Source organism: Maniola jurtina, chromosome 11, assembly GCF_905333055.1.
Source record: "Maniola jurtina chromosome 11, ilManJurt1.1, whole genome shotgun sequence".
Classification (NCBI taxonomy): Eukaryota; Metazoa; Arthropoda; class Insecta; order Lepidoptera; family Nymphalidae; genus Maniola; species Maniola jurtina.
In genome coordinates, this window is record NC_060039.1 from 9,091,920 (window position 1) to 9,110,031 (window position 18,112).

At 36.7% G+C, this 18,112-nt stretch overlaps 1 long non-coding RNA gene across 1 annotated transcript; it reads right to left on the reverse strand.

Annotated features, from left to right (window-relative positions):
• Window positions 1–12,126: 12,126 nt before the first annotated feature.
• LOC123869832 lies at window positions 12,127–12,866 on the reverse strand. Its single transcript, XR_006796961.1, has 2 exons — window positions 12,727–12,866; window positions 12,127–12,422 (listed from the first exon to the last, which is right to left on the reverse strand). It is a non-coding gene; the product is annotated as an uncharacterized LOC123869832 (long non-coding RNA).
• Between the last annotated feature and the right edge of the window lie 5,246 nt (window positions 12,867–18,112).

Here is an 18,112-nt window from a genome sequence, read left to right on the forward strand (position 1 = left end):
AACTGGCCCACCAGTTTGGCGAGCTAAAAATGTAAGACTATTTAAAAAAAAAAATTATGTGTCCCCCCCCCATAGAGCTTAAACTACTGGGCCGCTTTTGAAGAATGAGGTGTCAATCAACTTGTTATTATGGTCCGGGTAACATAGGCTACATTTTATACGAAAAAAAATGACCTGACAGATTTTACATCCAAAAAAGTGGAGGTCTCCAAAATATTGTATCGAGTGGGGTATCAAATGAAAGAGGAAAAAATTCTGAGTTCATAGATGTAAATATAGTACAATGTTAAAATAGTGACATGTTAATAGAGTGACAGAAAAATAATTATATTTATCTATCGCTTTCTATCGACAGTTCACTGGTAGTAGTCAGGTTTTCTGCTCAACTTTATCTTGTTAATAGTCCCTTATTGTATTCCCGAGATCCAAAGCATCTATGCCCATATTCAAGACGAAAGCTATCTCTGATAGCCGGATTTCGTTGAGGTAGTTTCGTAGTGAGGTGTAAAAGAGTGATAAACAAAAGAACAGACGCACTCATTTCTTCTGATTTATAAAACGAATACGAATTTTCTGTTTTATATTAAATTTTACACGCGTCATATTCCTTATTGATTTCGTTATATTATCATAACGAATTCGTTACATGGGTATTTCCCGATCAATCTGGGAAATATTTCATCAAATATCATACGTCCAAATATGCTGCATAGAGCATGCTACATAAAGTCATTAAACGTGTTGTATACGATAGCCTCACACTGTGTAATTCTATGCAAAATACCCCTAATGAGTTTAACATTCTGCGGCGTTTATCCCATTTACGCTGGTGTGAAGTGTGAACGTACAATGCGTTCGTACATTAAATTTCGAGTTTTTAGTCTACACAAAATATTAATAATTATTTAGCCCACGACTTGGTGCGGTAAGATTTAGGTTTTTATCATTTCGTGGGAACTCTTTGATTTTCCGGGATAAAAAGTAGCGTTTGCAGCAAACTCCATAAAAAAATCACGCCGAGCAATCCATTGCTCCATTATTGAAAGATAAACCAACAAACACACATACTGTCATTTTCCGCACAAGATTAGAAATGAATGATTTTTAGATTATTCCTTTCACCAAAAGACTTCCCTTTCCTGCCAAACTTCAAGTTGTAGTTCAATGGGAAATGCTCTTAGATAGGATTTGATGACGGTCAGTGAATGAAACTTTTTTCCTCAAATCCTTTCCGAGAAAAAGGGCTTTAACACACAGACAAACGGACAACAAAGTGATCCTTTATGGCTTCCGTTTTTCCATTATGAGGCACGGAATGGTACAAAATGACAAAACAGGTAACCTATCATAATATAATATTTCATTTTGGCTTTTTCTAGAAACCTCGCAAAAGTGAGGTTTCATATTAAACCACATTGTTTGTTAAATTAAACTGTGCGTCAAAATGTTTGTCTCGGTGTAAAGCATATTTGTACATGTACCTACAGGTTCCATAATCTTAGACCTTACACACTTACCAAAGCTGTCACTCCGCCGGCTTTATTTAAGAACAATTATTAAGTTGGCGCCTTGCAACCCCTTTGATATGTTTGGGGATTAAATAGCAACCACAGGGCTAAACCACGACCTATTCAAACTATAATAAGGAAACTTTCTACCTTTATTAACCCCTTAAGTAAATGTAGAAGTGTTTGTAATATCCGAACAATATACAATTAATCCTAATGTTTGTTAATACTGTAAGATGGATGGATGGTTAACTGTCAACGAAATGACAAAACTTAAATTAAAATTATTTTAATGATTTTGTCAGATACGAGGTGCGTAAGTTTTAGGGTAGAATTTTCAATGGCCAAATAAATATTAATCGACAAAACATAAACAAAGAAATTATAAGAGTCCATATTACAGGCAAAGATTTATAGGTAAGTATGTATTTTCAAAATAACAAATAATACGAATAATATTTTCACTTGTAAAACTAATCACTGAAATGTAGTTTTAGATTTTACTCGTTGCCTGCACACTCCCCATTTATGACACTGCTCAAGTTGCACGTATCGGAGTGTCTATAGGTACTCTATTCTTTGGCTGCGCTTATTAGAAACGAAGAGCCAAAGCGAACAAAGGATTTTGAAGACGAACGAGTGTCCTTGCACACTGCAGTCAGTGAGGAGGAATAAAGCGCTGTGTTTTCCTTATTTTGTGGAAAGCTATTCTCCTCGAGTTTTCCTTTAAAATTCCTGTGGCAGTAAAGTTTAAACTATGCAAATAAGCTACCTTTGTAATTTTTGTTGTAATTTTCTTTCTATATTATTCTAGTGCAACAGCTGTTAATACTGATCGGACTTTAACACGAGATATTTTGCATACTGTTTAATATTACTTTAATCCTGAAAAACTTATTCTTTTCTCAAATTTGAAACTTGAAGGTTTTTTCGGATGACGAGATCATTCATATTTATGTACTTTAACTTAAATTTGAATCGATTTTCACAATTATTTTTTTACAAAGTTCATATTTTCAGGTTGGTTTCCTCTGGGTTTGGTGAAGATTTGATTATTAGTTTCGAAAATAGAGGACGGAACTTCTTAACGGGTTACAACAGCCAATAGCAATCAATGTAATAGCTTAGTAATAAGTAGACTCTTAAGGTCCATAACACATAACATTATAGCATACTTCCAATAGGTATATTTTATTTTGTTCCCTATTAGTAATAAGATTTTTTTTTAATATCTAAACTTCTCAGCGCAATTCAAAACGGGTTTCATATTTATTCAGAACATTTCACGAAGAAGGTTTATAAGTAATTATATTTTAATATAACACATTCATAAATATTTGTCTATGGAATAGGTAATATAAATATGCCAGCTAGTAAAAAATCAAATCAAAAGAGCTATAACTTATAAGGAATCACGTGTCGTAGGAAGAAGGCTAAACTTAATAGTTGCCTACTTTCATTAATAAATTTCTAACTTCATACTATAGTAAAGTAACCGGCTTAATCTTGTTTAAGTCTCACACTTTCAAGTGTTTGAACGTTGAAACTTTAACATTACGGGCACAACGGCTCTGAACTTATCCCGACTTATGTTTACTTCAAAAGCTTGGGTTTAAAAATAGAGATGTTAAAATACATTAAAATTATATATTTTTTTATTATTATTTAGTTTGTGCTCTCTATATTTAGTACAAGCAGCGCACTGTATCGGACTATTTATTTTGCAATGATTAGGTAGATACAGTAATGTTATAGACCTAAAGGATTGTTGTAGACCTTCCACAATCAGCACCACAACAGACTGACCACAATAGAGGCAAGGATGTTCCCGAGCATTCCATTTATGAGTATCACTATTTGCAGGCGTTTGCAAATGTGTAGTCAATACCGCCGACACACATCGCGGCCATTTTATAAACGCAAGTACCGACCACGTGCGTGTGATAATCTTGGTATTGGAATTGTGCTGCAGTGAGCTTTCACACACAACTCCAGCTGCCTGGCAACATTTTTGCCGTTGTGGAATGGTCCGTCTGAATAAATACTTGGACTTAAATTGTATATCATTATTGTAAAGAACCAGATGAAACAGGATTTACGATTTTTACCAATTTTTACCGATTTTTACGAGTTCTATTTTACTCTAAATAGGTAGGTAGGTACAACATCCCTGGTTACTGATGCGTAAATGTTGAGATTTCTCATGAAAATAATGAGAACATACTCGTATCATGGTTTTACTTTATCCGCCGGTAGATATAGAATGACTTTTTCATCAGCAACGTTTACATTTCGTCTTATATCTGTTTATACCGACAAATGATGTATAAATTATTAATCTTGATAATAATACCTGCTATCCTACTCACCTATTCAAAATGATATATACAGAGGAAAAGCTTATTTATTTTCAGCGAAGTAACCAAACCCCTGTGACGACGAATACAAAACTATAGGTACCTACGTATAGGGGCTTTTATGCAAAATAAAGCAAATATTCGTCCCGTTTCAAATTTTGATCCTGTGAGCTGTCGTGAACCGATATTTTGGTTGAACGAGACTCGCGCACGAATTGTTTTTGAAAAGATATTGGTAAAAATATCATCCATGGTACCTACCTATGTACTTATAACTATCGAGTACATGATACCTGTAGCGACTTAGGTATAGTGTGAGGAATCTTGCCAAATAAAATAATAAGTGTTGTTCTCGTCATGTCTTCAAAAATCTCTACAAATCCGTTTTTTAAAAGTGCTACTCGTATTTCGTTGTCCCTTCCTTCAGCTACACTTAATTAACCTTCGTTTTTCTACCGATGTAGGTAGCTCGCTTTGCTCGTCACCTCCCCTTTTTGCTCCTTACGGCCTGGTAGTTTCGCTTCGTTCAGGTCCTCCTTCGCAAGTTTCTGGCTTCTCGTTTTACAAAAATACTCTAGGGGTCGAAAAGACGATTGTGTGGAGAAGTTGGTGTCAAACACATTTTATTTTAGACCATATCGGACGTAGTCTGCTGTATTAATACTTAATGTAGATCAAATATAAAAATATTTTTCTCAACTAGTTTATCTCAAATCTCATATACACATCTGTTTGCCAAGATTTTCCAGAACTTTCAATTATTGTTAATGTTATCATCAAGGTAACCGAAGCCTACTAATATTATAAACGCGAAAGTTTGTATGGACGGATGTTTGTTACTCTTTCACGCAAAAACTACTAGACGGCTTTGGCTGAAATTCGGAATGGAGATAGATTTACACATAGGCTACTTTTTATCTTGGAAAATCAATGAGTTCCCAGGGGATTTTTAAAAACCTATATCTACGGATATGAAGTCGCGGGCATCAGCTAGTAAATAAATAATACAAAACGAAATAAAGTTCTCCTTAAACCAATTGATGTAGCTACCAGACAAATAAATCGCTGGAGGCTCCGTTCACTTCGATTCTACAGCTTTGATAAATGACCGACTACGCTGAGCGAAATATATTATCCGACTTTATTTTTAAGTAAGGGGTTCCGATCCGTATGTATCTTTATGTTTGTCTTTGTGGTTTTTAGGGTACCTTACAACAAGAGAAAAAAAGGAACCCTTATGGGGAAAACTTATGGGGTACTTCCTATAAGTTTTCTTCCATGGTGTTCCCGTTGATATAGAATCATAAAATTTAGCAGCTAGGTCTTATCTTATATCATAAGTACCTAAAGGAAAAATCCAAAAACTGTGAATTTGTGGTTACATCACAAAAAAAGGAAAAAAGTTGGCGCAGTCGGTCATTAACTTGCAGCGTTCTACATACATAAAAGTGTTAGGTATATCTTGTAGAATGGAAGTGAAGTTTTCGTGTGCGAGTCTGACCGGTACTTAACCGGTTTTTTATACGAACTCTTCTTTTTAATTAAAGAAATATCACAGCTGCTTTAATGGTGAAGGAAAACGTCGTCAGAACCTGAATGCCTGAGAGTTCTCCATAATATTCTCAAACATGTGTGAAATCTGCCAATCCACGCTTGTCCAGCGTGGACGAATTCGCTGACATCATCTACTTAATAATAAGTATAATTTTCCTAAAGTGTAAACGATGTTTGTTGTCTATTACGTATGCTGTGTACACGTACTATATGGCTTAACATATCAACCCGATGACATGACAAGCTTCCCTAGTTACGGTGTGTATTATCTTAGTCTAATCTTAGCCTAATCTACTCGTACTAGCATCATTACAAGGAAGGTGACTACATAATAATATTATATAACATATAACTGTGAGCTGCATGCAGTACAAGCACATAATCCCAATTTTATTTACTTGGAACTGGATATAAGTACCTATAGCATAATAATAAATTAGTAGTAGTAATTATTAAGTTTGCCACTTTACTAAATAATACGGAAAAGTCAGCGGTTGATGAACAAAAAATTGTAATAAATACAAAAGTCAAAAGATCTAAGTACCTTTAATAATTATTTCTTTTACTTACTTAAAATCGTCCTTGAAACACAAGTGTATAAATTAAGCAACTTTGTTAAGTTACTATAAAGCGTCAAAACAAAAAGATCCGTCGGGAAATACCCGGGGCTAAGCACTACGTGATCCGCATAGCGATCACTTTAAGCCCTAACTCGTAGATACATTTGGAAAGGTTATTACTGGAACTTTGAATTTAACAATCTCATATTAATTATGGGTATAATTACTTGAAAGTTAAATTAATAACATATTTATTAAGTTTAAACCCCGCGAAATCACCGCGATGCCACCTCACATTTCATTCTTCTCCTGCTTCAGTCACTAGAAAGTCCTTTAGTGATTCAAAACGACTGGTATAGTTGCTAAAGAGTTTATTTTGTTCTAAGAGCGAGGTCCGTAAAGTGTAGAGCCTAGAGTGCTAGAGTCGATCCACCTCGCGAATCTAGCGCGTTGTGTTTAGTTAATAATATGCACAAAAGTGTCAAATAAACGCGCCTCATAAAGTACAAAATAAAATTTTAATAATTTACCTGGCGATACCTGCAATCTCCAAGTTTTTTAAAATCCTGTTGAAAGTCTTTGATTTTTCAGGTATAAAAAGTAGCTTGTCCATTTCTGGGGTAAATATAAACTATTTTTGTACCAAACGTCAAAATCGGATAAGTAGATGGTCCGTGCAGACAGATAAAAAGATAGGCAGACAGACACAGCTTCGCTTATACACACAAAATGTGGATGAATGTATTTATTTGTTTTCAATACTGTATGGGACGCGAGACGCGGCCCCAAAAAGAGGGGTGTTATAAGTTTGACGTGTGTATCTGTGTATCTGTGTGTCTGTGTATCTGTATATCTGTCTGTGGCATCGTAGCGCCTAAACGAATGAACCGATTTTAATTTAGTTTTTTTTGTTTGAAAGGTGGCTTGATCGAGAGTGTTCTTAGCTATAATCCAAGAAAATTGGTTCAGCCGTTTGAAAGTTATCAGCTCTTTTCTAGTTACTGTAACCTTCACTTATCGGGGGTGTTATAAATTTTTATAATTTACACTTGTTTTCGAGCTTCGTTTACAGTTTTTGGACAAAAATCAAAAAATACTTATATATAAATACCTACAGATAATTATTTAATAATGTTCTTTTAATAAGTGGATTAATAGAACCTAAGTTATTAGGCTTATGGCTAACATGCGTCGGTATGACGAATGTACTAAGGGATTATCAAATATATTGATCGCGTACATTCGGATGGCCGTCCGGTATAATGATGGCCATGTATTGGTACACGTATGAATGACATACCGGTGCTGCAACTGAATTTTCATGGAATCTACAACAACTCTCTAACGACTACCCGGAATTGTTACAACTTTTCTACCTACCAGGCAATATTGATTCGTTCGACAAATAACTGTTTTTCTGCGAATTCAATAATTAATACCGTATTTGTTCTAATTCTCGTGAAATCTATTTCTTTGAATTTATTTTTTATTTTTCGGTTTAGGTATGTTAATAGATCGTTAGGTAATAGTTAATCATTATCATACGATGTATAACTACAATCAAAAAGTCTCACAGAAAAGATAAAGTGTGGGTCACATTATTGAAGTAGTAATAAAGCTAGACACGATCATGAACCGATAAATAAAAGTACACTAAGAGCACGAGAGAAAAACTTTGATGTTTTTTAATGATACTCGACGTAACGGCAGCGTTCAGTAAAGGACGCCGTTGCCACAAAGTATTATTTAGTTCATTTAGCTTCACATATTTTATGTGTAATATTCAAAAGAATAAAATATGAAAGGAGCCGAGCGAGTGCAAAAATAAATAAAAACAACTCGTCAACTATGTTCGTGCGTATAGCAAAATGTTTAGTTGTTTTTAAAAATACACGAGTAAAACTATATTTTGTTAAAAGTTTTTAGCATTCGAGAGCTTGGAAAATACCTCTGGCAGCGATAACTTCATTTTCAAAAACTGTAATGATGTTTGAATCGACAGTGCAGCTCACAAAGAACAACATTATATTTAAATACTGAGCTAAGCTTCATTTATTTAAAAAAAAACTTTAAGTGTTTTAATGATAGCGCTCTGATCGATAGTTGCTTACATAAAAAGAAACTAATGATACTAAATTATAATATTTTGTCATCGCATGAAACATAATATCATAAATAAATGGTGTAATTAGAACGCTATGATTATATTGCCCAAATACCAATAATACAATAACAATACCAATAACCGATTGCCTTCTACTTGTAGTTTTAGTGCTACTTAGAACTTTTACACCAAAAATCTAGCCTTTAACTAAGACTGCCATTTCTGAGGATCGCCTTTTTTTTCGTGAGGAAAATCCGTCATGGATACTACCGGCCAAGGAGGAGCACAGTAGTTATTCCGGACTCCTACCGACAAGAAATCTCACGAAGTTCCATCCCACTGTAGCAGCCATGCAGCGTATGATAGATAACTTGATAAATAAAAATACCACTACATATTATTACGGCCGGTTCACACATGTCTCCGTTTTACTGTTCCGTTTTATCGTGTACGTTTTTTTTCGTCGATGGCGTATGTAGTTGTATGAGCGACTTCACACATGGCACAGTATTCTGTATACAGTAAAAAATATCGTTCCGTAAAAAAATTACATTCCGTTTTGTCATCGAATACTGGTCGGACGGAACGGAAATAGTATACGGATACGTAGAATTTTAACGGATAGATCCATCCTTGTAGAATAGCGGCGGTATAGTGCGAGTTTTCTGTTCACACATCGCATCCAGTAATGACGGATCCGTTGAACGTTATAAGGTGCCTATATGTGAACAGAGCATAAAGGAGATCATTCTAGCTCCATACATTTTTGGGCCTTTTCTGAAAGTGCCGGCCAACGAAAAAAAATGGTACGGATCGTTAGAACTAGCCATTTGGAGTAATAGTTAATATGGCAGAAAAGTTGTAGGATTGCTCTGAACCAAGTTATACAAGGGCGAAGATTCGTCATTTTCATACATTTTATTGATTTCTAAAAGTGCTGGAAAACATAAAATAATGTTAGTTATTGCTAGAACTAATGATTTTAAGCAATCGTCATTATGACCCGAAGGCTGTGGAGCCATTATATGTCGTGTTATACAAGTTATACAAAAAATGAATATACTTTGTATAATTAATTGCAACCGATTTTATGATTTTGTTACTGTTCTGATTGTTTTATACGAATTTGAATACGCGTACAATTATTTTGACTCCCACGAAGTGCTGGATCAGCTGCAATGTGGACAAAATTCGTTTATACATACCTGGATTGTATGCGGCCTTGTAATACTAGGTGATCTCATCCAGCCATCTCCCAAACTTCTGCCACTGGGATATCTCCGGCGAGCTCTGTGATGAATGCACCATTTGGTTATACGTACTGTTCACCATAGTAACTACGGGCTTGCTTCAGTCGATAGCTGCCCAAAGCAACCTGCGTCGATTCTTCTGTGAATCTAGGAAAGTTATTGAACGGAGGATGTTGGCTTCCATAGCCTGGAAATGAGCTCTCCTTCTATTATAATTAAATATTGTTCGTGATAACAAGTTCCTGTTGAACTATTTTGCTCATTGACCGTTTATGGATTACGTCAAGAAAATCACGTGCATGCACGTTGTTGTCTATCAGAACATGATAGCCGTTCAGCAATGCTGACAAAATCCTGAAATAATCGATCATGTTACTTAATGTCCGGTTACAAATCCTGAATAACCCTGAGTAAACAAAAATCTCTTCCAAAGCGGTCGTTAATCATTACGTTATCCAGCAGCAAACGGTCAAAAGTCTAGATTTATTGGCTTGGTCAGTAGTTAGCTGGGTTTTTACTGATGTTTTGTTACTGGCATTTCTGCCACATAACCGCACACCTCAAGAAAGAAAGATTACCTCAAGATTGTTTATGGTATCTCTAAAACCATGGATTAAGATAAAAATCCAGTAAAAATCTTCTATATCATTTAATTATCATTTATGAAGATGAATGAATTTAAAATCTGGGCATTGGAAGTTGCTGCAGCGTGTAGATTATTGTTCCATCGCAGCAAATATAAAGGCTTTTAGTGGGGTCGGAACTTGTGGTTAGCGTATGATTTTCATTGAAAAAAGTAATTAGTGCTTTTCTGAAGATATATGTACATGCCTGTATCTGTCTGTACATGCCCTTTATAGATAGCCTTTCTTTCTTGAGGCATGGCACGGCACATGAGGCATGGTTATGTGACACAAATGCTAGAAACAAAACATTTAAATGAAACCCAGCTAATTACTGACCAAACCAATAAATCTAAGCTTGTTACCATTTGCCGCTGGATGGTAGAAGTGATGAACAATTGCTTTAAAAGAGATTTTCGTTTGCTCAGGATTGATCAGAGTGACCGTGTATTAAGTAACGTGATCGATTATTTCAGGATCGCGGTAACATCGCTAAACAGCTATCATGTTCTGATAGACAATAACGTGTACTACAGACGTGATTTCCTTGACAAAATCCATGAACTGGTCAATGCGCAAAACAGTTTAGCAGAACTTGTTATTACACACAATAATTATAATAGAAGAAGAGCTCATTTCCAGGCTATGGAAGTCGACATCCTCCGTTCAATAACTTTCCTAGATTCACAGAAGAATCGACGCAGGTTGCTTTGAGCAGCTATCGACTGAAGCAAGCCCGTAGTTACTATGGTGAACAGTACTTATAACCAAATGGTGCATTCATCACAGAGCTCGCTGGAGATATCCCAGCGGCAGAAGTTTGGGAGATGGCTGGATGAGATCACCTAGTATTACAAGGCCGCATACAATCCAGGTATGTATAAACGAATTTGTCCACATTGCAGCTGATCCAGCACTTCGTGGGAGTCAAAATAATTGTACGTGTATTCAAATTCGTATAAAACAATCAGAACAGTAACAAAATCATAAAATCGGTTACAATTAATTATACAAAGTATATTCATTTTTTGTATAACTTGTATAGCACGACATATAATGGCCCCACAGCCTTCGGGTCATAATAATAATTGCTTCAAATCATTAGTTCTAGCAATATCTAACATTATTTTATGTTTCCCAGCACTTTTAGAAATCAATAAAATGTATGAAAATGACGAATCTTCGCCCTTGTATAACTTGGTTCAGAGCAATCCTACAACTTTTCTGCCATATTAACTATTACTCCAAATGGCTAGTTCTAACGATCCGTACCATTTTTTTTCGTTGGCCGGCACTTTCAGAAAAGGCCCAAAAATAATGATCTCCTTTATGACGTATCCGTTAAAAACGTACCAGTAAAACGGACTCCCATGTGTGAACGGGCCGTTATTTGTATTACTTGGGCTGTATTTACAATATGTGCTTTGGTTACAATTAAAACTGTGGTAGAAAAACGAGGTCCGGAGCTTGATGCTAGACCGAGGTGTTTCGGTCTTGATGGTCTTAAGTGAATTGGTTGAATGCGCTGCCCGGGGTTCGTCCAGGCCAGCAAGATATTTTGAATCGCTCCGAATTCAAATTGTGTTCTCTAAGTGACAGCTGCAAAGTGTGTTGCTTTCTTCGCAGCTGCCGGTCTTAAAAGAGGTTGCATGCCTCTACATCACCCCCCTACGGAGTGAAAAAGAAGAGAAAAGAAAAAGATTAATAAATTATTTGCTAAGCGGCATGATAGGGTACGAGGAAACGAACCGTACGACTGGAACGTGTGGAATAAATATATATTGATTTAATTGTACAGGCGGAAGTTTCTCACGCCGTTGAGTGAAAACATATAATAAGGGTTTGTGGACACATTGCAGTTTAGCTTTTTTAGCTAAAAAAAATGCAATTGGTTGCCAGTCCTTATTAAGTTGCTGTTGTAAACAAGCGCCGACATGAGAGCTAGACGCATCGGTAAATAACCCGAGTTGAGCGTCGGCGACTGGATGAGCTAACAGAGTTGCGTTAGCTAAACTCTCCTTGCACGAGTTGAAACAACGCTCTAAGTCAGGTGCCCAAGTAAACGGCTTGTCGCCTTTACCTTGAATGGCTGACAGAGCATCAATGAGTGGAGAGGTACTGTGGGCTATGCCCGGTAAAACTTATGATAAATATTCACCATACCGAGGAATCTTCGAAGACCTTGTACCGTCTTCGGCAAGGGAAACTCCTGAAGATCCTTGATGGCTAATTTGTGAGGGCCTAGGCGGCGTGGACGACACGATACCGGCGGACCATCCGTCGTTCGGATGAGGTGCACCGTGGTATGTTTGATCTCACGCACAGGGCCTGGAGGCCTTAAAATAGCAGGAAACTTGAATAATATTTCATGCTTACCATTTATGGTTTTTTATGCTAACCTGGACATCCGTAGTTATGGATGCCATATGAGAAAGACCAGTCGTGTTGTCGATCAGCCGACCGCTTCTGCAATTTGGCAATAAATTAAAATATGATAAGAAAGCGGCTCCTATAATAGCGGTGTTAACATCGCGTATTATAAAGTGCCAATATAAGTAAAAGGTGCCATGATGCCAGGGGGGGACCTCTAAAATTCAGTCTGCCAGTTCGGCAACCTTATCAAATGAAATTTTGGACTGCGCAGCTAATATGGCTTGCAAATATTGTGGCAAGCGGCGCATCCAAAGCTGCGGTAAACAAAAATCTGGTCGGTAAGTAGGTACGTGACCAGCCAGGGAACATAAATGACGAAGAAACTGGGACGGCTTACGATTCCCTCGCACTTCGTCATTAATAATTAAGGACCGGACCCTCTGTTCCATTTTAAATAGCTGAAAACCTTACACAAAATAAAAAGAATCACAACATAAAAAATTACAAAATGAATAATATATAAAATATAAAATAAAATATAAAATGTTTACAAATAATCATTTTTCAAATTTTGATAATTCAAAGTCACTTAATGTCTCTATTGTTTAAGCGTGAAGAAGAAAAGTTCTTATACGGATTTTAAAATTTAAAAAGTCAATTGTCACTCCAAAATGTCTTTCACCAAAAAAATGAAAAATAAATGACACAATAATAATAAATAATTGTTCGAATATGTTTTGCAGCACAGAAGAATAAAGTAATGTTTTTATAGAACCTGGATCCTCCTTAGAGCGCCTCGGATATGTCCTCACGAGGCATGTATGAAGTATGAACCAGCGTGTCGGGTTCAAAAGGTTCAAAGGTTCAGTTGTAGCGAGCCAACTATTATGGCAGCAATACTCATATGCTTACGTGTTCTTGTTGTGGGTCACCAGAATATGTAACCCATATGCTTGCGTGCTCTTCTCGGGTGTCACCAGAATATGTAGCAGCCATGCAGCGTATGATAGATAACTTGATAAATAAAAATACCACTACATATTATTATTTGTATTACTTGGGCTGTATTTACAATATGTGCTTTGGTTACAATTAAAACTGTGGTAGAAAAACGAGGTCCGGAGCTTGATGCTAGACCGAGGTGTTTCGGTCTTGATGGTCTTAAGTGAATTGGTTGAATGCGCTGCCCGGGGTTCGTCCAGGCCAGCAAGATATTTTGAATCGCTCCGAATTCAAATTGTGTTCTCTAAGTGACAGCTGCAAAGTGTGTTGCTTTCTTCGCAGCTGCCGGTCTTAAAAGAGGTTGCATGCCTCTACACCACCACTGACGACGGAGTACAAGGGACTAGGTCAACTGCGTTGCGCCAATAGGTACTCATACTCTTGACTATAACATAGTTAATGATAGTTACTAATCACAGAGTAAGAATAATTTACTTACACAGAAGGAGCGACCGAACTGTCCTACGTATTAAGGCCTTATATAGAAGGGTCACCCCGAGATTAAAGGCGTCTGACTACTGTGTCTCTTTTTATACCGTGCTAATTTAGTATAGCTGATTGGTTCAAGTATTTGTTTAGGCTCGAGTATAGGTAGGCTTTCGCAAATAGACTACGGCACCTAATTTCATCGTTGTCCTCGCAAAAAGCAACCACGAAAATCACTCTCAGCTAGCGGGGTCAGATATTGTGGAAAATACATCGTAGATATCACAACAAACCCCGCGGCGCTCTGGCATCGGCCCTGTTACCCGCACGTGACCCGAATGTTCACGATCCAAACGTTTGGGGATACTTCAGAAATGTTTCCGTTACGAGACACGATCTATTCCTACTCAAATGCTATCGACACACGTAAATAGCTGTACGATCACCTTTATTATATCCTTTCGATGTGCTTAAGAATTCAGGCAAAGGTGCCCTTTATCGTTTCGATTTCGATCTAGTTCATGACCTTTACCGTAATGCGTTCCTTTCCTAAAACGTTTTACATTTGAAGTATGTTAAAGTAATGCCTTTTGCCTTTTGATAAATAAGATTTACTTCTTGGGTACGTTATTATGATTGGTTTTACAATCATCAAGTACAGTAACTACCTACCTACTAACTAACGGATTTTTGCTATAACAACTAAATGTTGCCATTTTGGTTCTCTAAGAAATGGAAAAGGCTCTTTTACACTTGAGATAGTGATTTGAGTACCTCAAAGATCTGCAACGCTTTCAAATTACTCACATGAAGAAGCTATTATTATTAGTTCTAATTTGCCCCCAAAAGTATCCCCATATTCATAATTTATTTATTCATGTTATGTTATTACTTATTATGTCGATATCTATGATGCCCCATACATCTAAATCTGTTCAGGCATACAGAAATATGGTGGAATAAAGATACTTACACACATAACACACGAAAACATTACACATCTTTTTTTTTGAGCAGTCGTGTAAAAACAGTGGCTGAGTTAGTTTTGCAACACTGACGTGTTCGGGCATGGGGATACAAAAGAGTTATTATACAAACACCCCATAACTAGTTTTCCCCACAGGAGGACGTGCTCGGGGAATAAATGAGGTTCCTCTGATCAAATAAAAACGTGAAGCCATTTTACGGTCCGTTTTGATAGAGGATTAACTAAAATTCGTTTCGCACTTACTTACCTACTTAACTATATACCTACTGAACAAGTGTTAGGCTACATGTTTTCAGTTGAAAATTCTATTGAAGACTGAGTTTTGTAGGTTCCGTACCTCAAAAGGAAAAATTGAATTCTTATAGGATCACTTCGTTGTCTATCTGTCTGTCTGTCTGCACGTGTTTGTCAGGACAAAGGGAATCAAAACATATAGAGTACTTTCCATTGACCTAGGTTCTAGATTCATGAAATTGGGCAGGTAGCTGTCTTATAACACAAGTAACACAGTTTACATCATGTTCATAACACATAAAATACACAAGAAAGGTGCGTACCGTATTATGCTATACCTAGGTATAATAATAATTTATCCAACGGAAAAGTCGCGGGCAACTCTATTAGGTACTGAGTAGTTATCAAGACACAAAGACTGAGCGTGGGAGTACAGAATCTAAATAAATTGAGAATCTACATTAATGAGTAAATATAATGATTTAATCTCTCTATGTGAAATGTCTACATTAAATATTATGATATTATCACAAAGTAGCTGGTAGGTAATATACTTAGCTACTATTATTGTATAAAAGCTTGATATTATAAATATATACAGCGTTTTTTTACAGAATATGTACGCGACAGGTTGAGATGGCTACCGGGGTGCCACACACCTGCACAGCCCCCACGCTAACACGCTGCGCATGAGCGCGGGTGAAGTTCAGGTGCGCGAGGTGTCCCCCCACCTCATAACCCGATTGCCAACTCAAACTGTCGCGTAATTAACTTTACTATTGTCTTTCAGCACTTTAAGCTCCTATTTTTGTATTTCAGAAAAAACAATACCTATCGATAGCTTAAACAAACTTTCGTCTTTGGCGTTGTTCCCATTGTTAACCAAACGTGATGTGAATGTCCATCCTCTAAATTCTCAGTGATACCCTGAAAAGTTTTCATCGTAGAAACTATCTATTTACACGCAATTTAAACTATACCTACTCCTTAAAAGTCTTCTATGATATACATTCTAAGTTTATCATCGCAATGAAACACGAAAGTCAGTTACATAATAATATTGAAGTAATATTTAAAATTTACATTTCCTAGTTTTTTCATCACAACAGGTATTGGTCTGGCTGGAGCAAAAATATCGCATATATAGCTGTCACCGACAGACATTTTAGCTGGCTTATTTCGTCCCCTATTTTATGTTTGAACATTCTAGTATACGGAGCTTTTATAGATACAACCACAGAATGTTTAATAGTATCTTTCAGTGGTAGCTTTCAGGCAATATAACTGAAGATCTTTTTATTATAAAATACCAGTAAGTAAAAGTAGTCGTCACATAAAGTGATTTCGTGTTCATCACACTAATATTATAAAGGAGAAAGTTTGAATGTGTGTGTGTGTGTGTGTGTGTGTGTGTGTATGTTTGTTACTCCTTCACGCAAAAACTACTGGACGGATTGGGCTGAAATTTAGAATGGAGATAGAATATACCCTGGATTAGCACATAGGCTACTTTTTATGCCGGAAAATCAAAGAGTTCCCACGGGAATTTTAAAAAACCTACATCCACGCGAACGAAGTCGCGGGTATCAGCTAGTCTTTAATACAAGTGTAAATTAAAAATTTATAACACCCCCGACAAGTGAAGGTTACAGTAACTAGAAAAGAGCTGATAGCTTTCAAACAGCTGAACCGATTTTCTTGGATTATAGCTAAGAACACTCTCGATCAAGCCACCTTTCAAACAAAAAAACTGAATTAAAATCGGTTCATTAGTTTAGGAGCTACGATGCCACATACAGATACACAGATACACACGTCAAACTTATAATAATCCTCTTTTTGGGTCGGGGGTTAAAAATTAAATTAAAACATTACAAAATACGTTCCCAAAGGTTTGTGAACTATGCCAATCTGCACTTGGCCAGCGTGACGGACTAAGTACATCGAAACTCTCCTCTCTCTGAGAGGTGAACTATGTTCAGAAGTGAGCCGGCAATGCGTTGATAATTTTATCCTGCAAAAGGATTTATCCTGCAAAAAAAATCCTTAGTGCGCGTCGGACTCGCACACCGAGGATTCCGCACTCGGGTGTTTTTTTTTTTGATATTTTGTACGATAAATCAAAAAGTATTATGCATAAAAATAAATAAATATCTGTTTTAGAATGTACAGGTAAAGCCCTTTCATATGATACCTCACTTGGTATCTTATTTTGAAAATATAAATTTTTAATGATATAACCAGAAATTCACGGTTTTTGGATTTATTCCTTTACTTGTGCTATAAGACCTAGTACTGCCAAATTTCATATTTCTAAATCTACGGGAAGTACCCTATAAGTTTTCTTGACAGACACGACGGACAGACGGACGGACAGACAGACAGACAACACAGTGATCCATCCTATAAATAAGGGTTTTTCCTTTTGAGGTACAGAACCCTAAAAACATGCGATGCCAATGCTTTGTGAATGTAGTCTCACTGTTCTAACTGTCGGATGTGAATCAGTTTGTAACACTTTACGTACGCACTGACCCGTTCACATGACGTGTTGCTTATGTGTAGAAACCGCAAAACACGGTGATAGACGGATTACGCCTACCCTCAACCCTACATGAGGGGCATAAACTATGCTTGTTACGAGCTACGATTGCTTTGATTTGTCAGAATTATCCAAGTAACATTTTGACACCAACGCTAGATTTGCTTTGGAGCGTAAGTAAATAACTGTTTTTGGTTGTTATCAAATGGGAAAAACGGAACCCTCATCGTCTGTTCCTGTATCAAAGCTCTTTTTCTTTGAAACGGCTTGAGATGCCAAGCTATATTCCCAATCATGAAACCGTTTAAAGGGTATGGGCTTAATAAAAACTGCCGTACCTCTTCCAAATTAGCCTGCTTCTATATTGGACTAAAGCTACGAGATTAAGAGATACTAAGATTGAGATCGCAGTCAAGAGTTAACTTGTAATGAAGTAAAAATAAAAAGTTAACAGATAGACAGACAGACTGACAGAAGAAAGGCATACTTTCAAATGAATGATATAAGTATGGATTTAACTATTCTCGTCCCTGATGACAAACCGCCATGCGACGTGTCCAGTGAATTAACGAGTACTGCCGCGCTTGATCG